The sequence below is a fragment of the Aethina tumida genome, chromosome 4 (assembly GCF_024364675.1).
Source record: "Aethina tumida isolate Nest 87 chromosome 4, icAetTumi1.1, whole genome shotgun sequence".
Lineage (NCBI taxonomy): Eukaryota > Metazoa > Arthropoda > Insecta > Coleoptera > Nitidulidae > Aethina > Aethina tumida.
The window spans coordinates 17,469,363-17,473,880 of NC_065438.1; the positions used below are offsets into that span (position 1 = coordinate 17,469,363).

The 4,518-nt window shown below is 23.6% G+C and overlaps 1 long non-coding RNA gene across 2 annotated transcripts; it reads right to left on the minus strand.

The window, feature by feature from the left end:
• Window positions 1-3,006: 3,006 nt before the first annotated feature.
• LOC126265364 (uncharacterized) lies at window positions 3,007-4,306 on the minus strand. 2 transcript variants are annotated; one of them, XR_007547869.1, is made up of 3 exons: window positions 4,258-4,306; window positions 3,218-3,275; window positions 3,007-3,063 (listed from the first exon to the last, which is right to left on the minus strand). It is a non-coding gene; the product is annotated as an uncharacterized LOC126265364 (long non-coding RNA). The 2 variants fall into 2 exon arrangements; XR_007547868.1 differs by lacking the exon at window positions 4,258-4,306 and adding an exon at window positions 3,832-3,880.
• Window positions 4,307-4,518: the final 212 nt, after the last annotated feature.

A 4,518-nucleotide genomic window follows, 5' to 3' on the forward strand; every position in this document is an offset into this window, starting at 1 on the left:
TGTACCAGAAAATCATCGTATGTTTTTAGTACGTAATGGGACATATCATAAAATATAATTATTACTGCTTGTAGTCACAAGAACGGGAGTGAATGTTGCGGAAAGTAACGACCTTTTATAAAACTATTACGTCGGATTTGCAGTAATCCCCCTTAAGGTTCGGCGCAATGTTTCTTCGCTCGTAAAAGCAATTAAGTTATGGAACGTATGTGCCATTTTAAAACGTTCCAATCGGCTTATTCATATTAAACTGGGTCGGCCGCTAATTATTTAGGAACACAGTCCCGTTCCGAAATTGGATCTGTGTTGCATCGTCACTTTACCACGACTTAGTTTCCGGGGGTGGGCGTCGTCGCCGTTGCGGCATCAATCCGTGTGGACCGACACGTCATTACTTAAAGATGCAGCCCGGCCTCCGAGTCAAAAGCCGCCCCCGTATTTGTCGCCCCGGAATGTCTTGTCCTCGGGATTAATTGATGGTGTTCTAATTAGACGGGCTCTAAATTACCCAAGGCATATATACGGAGTATCTTCGGATTGGAGGTTGTGTTTTACCAAGATAAATGTTGATATGGGACTGGTTGTTTTGAGTTTGCCACACATTAGACGAGTTCCTTGAATCTAAATTTGGTAATTATGACTCGACTGATGGGAATATGTTTTCTTTATACTTGAAGGTATATTATTAACGTATATGTAAAATCGTTCTACAGACACTTTTTACTTAGTACGAGAACCTAAATGTATCTTCCTAAAATTTCGAGATATTAGGAACAACTTAAATTAAATTTGTTTTTCAAATGTGATGTATTAAATATATATACTGATATATCTTGGTACTTATTTAATTTTGAATTGAATTTGAAAGACAAATTATGACTTTTTAAGTTTTTAGTGATTTTTACGATTTCAGTAACTTTTTCAATGAGTGTACTAAATTCCTAAAAATCACTTAAAACGAAATATTCACTAAAAACGGAAAAATCATTAAAAATGTAAAAAGTTTCTAAAAACGTAAAGGATCACTAAAAATGTAAAAAGTTACTAAAAATGTAAAAAATCACCGAAATAATCACTAAAAGTGTAAACAGTTTCTAAAAACGTAAAAAATCACTAAAAACGTAAAAAGTTACTAAAAATGTAAAAAATCACTAAAAACGTAAAAAATCACTAAAAATGTAAAAAATTACTAAAAACCTAAAAAATCACTAAAATTATAAAAAGTTACTAAAAACCTAAAAAATCACTAAAAACGTAAAAAGTTACTAAAAACGTAAAAATTTACTAAAAACGTAAAAAATCACTAAAAACGTAAAAAGTTACTGAAAATGTAAAAAATCACTAAAAACATAAAAAGTTACTAAAAACGTAAAATGTTACTAAAAACGTAAAAAATTACTAAAAACGTAAAAAATCACTAAAAACGTAAAGCGTTACTAAAAAGATAAAAAACGTATAAAATTACTAAAAACGTAAAAAGTTACTAAAAACGTAAAAAATCACTAAAAATGTAAAAAGTTACTAAAAACGTAAAAAGTTACTAAAAACGTAAAAAACACTAAAAACGTATAGTCACTAAAAAAGTAAAAAGTTTCTAAAAATGTATAAAATCACTAAAAGTGTAAAAAGTTACTAAAAGCGTAAAAAATCACTAAAAATGTAAAAAGTTACTAAATACCTAAAAAATCACTAAAAAAGTAAAAAGTTACTAAAAACGTAAAAAATCACTAAAAATGTAAAAAGTTACTAAAAACGTAAAAAGTTACTAAAAACCTAAAAAATCACTAAAAACGTAAAAAGTTACTAAAAACCTAAAAAATCACTAAAAACGCAAAAAGTTACTAAAAATGTAAAAAACACTAAAAACGTATAAAGTCACTAAAAACGTAAAAAGATACTAAAAATGTATAAAATCACTAAAAGTGTAAAAAGTTACTAAAAGCGTACAAAATCACTAAAAATGTAAAAAGTTACTAAAAACCTAAAAAATCACTAAAAACGTAAAAAGTTACTAAAAACGTATAAAATCACTAAAAGTGTAAAAAGTTACTAAAAGCGTAAAAAATCACTAAAAAAGAAAAGTTACTAAAAACCTAAAAAATCAGTAAAAACGTAAAAAGTTACTAAAAACCTAAAAAATCACTAAAAATGTAAAAAGTTACTAAAAACGTAAAAAAAACTAAAAACGTAAAAAGTTACTAAAAACGTAAAAAGTTACTAAAAATGTAAAAAGTTACTAAAAACGTAAAAAATTACTAAAAACGTAAAAAATCACTAAAAACGTAAAAAGTTACTAAAATTACTAAAAAAGTAAAAAATCACTAAAAAAGTAAAAAATCACTAAAAACGTAAAAAGTTACTAAAAACCTTAAAAAAATCACTAAAAATCTTAAAAAATCACAAAAACGTAAAAAGTTACTAAAAACGTAAAAAGTTACTAAAAACCTTAAAAAATCACTAAAAATCTTAAAATATCACTAAAAACGTAAAAAGTTACTAAAAACGTAAAAAGTTACTAAAAACGTAAAAAATCACTAAAAACGTAAAAAGTTACTAAAAACGTAAAAAATCACTAAAAATGTAAAAAGTTACTAAAAACCTTAAAAAATCACTAAAAATCTTAAAAAATCACTAAAAACGTAAAAAGTTACTAAAAACCTTAAAAAATCACTAAAAACGTAAAAAAAACTAAAAACGTAAAAAGTAACTAAAAACGTAAAAAGTTACTAAAAATGTAAAAAGTTACTAAAAACCTTAAAAAATCACTAAAAACGTAAAAAGTTACTAAAAACGTAAAAAGTTACTAAAAACCTTAAAAAATCACTAAAAATCTTAAAAAATCACTAAAAACGTAAAAAGTTACTAAAAACGTAAAAAGTTACTAAAAACCTTAAAAAATCACTAAAAATCTTAAAAAATCACTAAAAACGTAAAAAGTTACTAAAAACGTAAAAAGTTACTAAAAACGTAAAAAATCACTAAAAACGTAAAAAGTTACTAAAAACGTAAAAAGTTACTAAAAACCTTAAAAAATCACTAAAAACGTAAAAAGTTACTAAAAACCTTAAAAAATCACTAAAAACGTAAAAAGTTACTAAAAACGTAAAAAGTTACTAAAAACGTAAAAAATCACTAAAAACGTAAAAAATCACTAAAAACGTAAAAAGTTACTAAAAACGTAAAAAGTTACTAAAAACCTTAAAAAATCACTAAAAACGTAAAAAGTTACTAAAAACCTAAAAAAATCACTAAAAACGTAAAAAGTTACTAAAAACCTTAAAAAATCACTAAAAACGTAAAAAATCACTAAAAACGTAAAAAAAACTAAAAACGTAAAAAGTAACTAAAAACGTAAAAAGTTACTAAAAATGTAAAAAGTTACTAAAAACGTAAAAAATTACTAAAAACGTAAAAAATCACTAAAAACGTAAAAAGTTACTAAAAACCTAAAAAATCACTAAAAACGTAAAAAGTTACTAAAAACCTTAAAAAATCACTAAAAACGTAAAAAGTTACTAAAAACCTTAAAAAATCACTAAAAACGTAAAAAGTTACTAAAAACGTAAAAAATCACTAAAAACGTAAAAAGTTACTAAAAACGTAAAAAGTTACTAAAAACGTAAAAAATCACTAAAAACGTAAAAAGTTACTAAAAACGTAAAAAATCACTAAAAACGTAAAAAGTTACTAAAAACGTAAAAAATCACTAAAAACGTAAAAAGTTACTAAAAACCTTAAAAAATCACTAAAAACGTAAAAAGTTACTAAAAACCTTAAAAAATCACTAAAAATCTTAAAAAATCACTAAAAACGTAAAAAGTTACTAAAAACGTAAAAAGTTACTAAAAACCTTAAAAAATCACTAAAAATCTTAAAAAATCACTAAAAACGTAATAAGTCACTAAAAACCTTAAAAAATCACTAAAAACGTAAAAAGTTACTAAAAACGTAAAAAGTTACTAAAAACCTTAAAAAATCACTGAAAATCTTAAAAAATCACTAAAAACGTAAAAAGTTACTAAAAACGTAAAAAGTTACTAAAAACGTAAAAAGTTACTAAAAACGTAAAAAATCACTAAAAACGTAAAAAGTTACTAAAAACGTAAAAAATCACTAAATATGTAAAAAGTTACTAAAAACCTTAAAAAATCACTAAAAATCTTAAAAAATCACTAAAAACGTAAAAAGTTACTAAAAACCTTAAAAAATCACTAAAAATCTTAAAAAATCATAAAAACGTAAAAAGTTACTAAAAACGTAAAAAGTTACTAAAAACCTTAAAAAATCACTAAAAATCTTAAAAAATCACTAAAAACGTAAAAAGTCACTAAAAACCTTAAAAAATCACTAAAAACGTAAAAAGTTACTAAAAACCTTAAAAAATCGCTAAAAACGTAAAAAGTTACTAAAAACGTAAAAAATCACTAAAAATGTAAAAAGGTACTAAAAACGTAAAAAGTTACTAAAATCCTTAAAAAATCACTAAAAACGTAAAAAGTTACTAAAAACGTAAAAAAT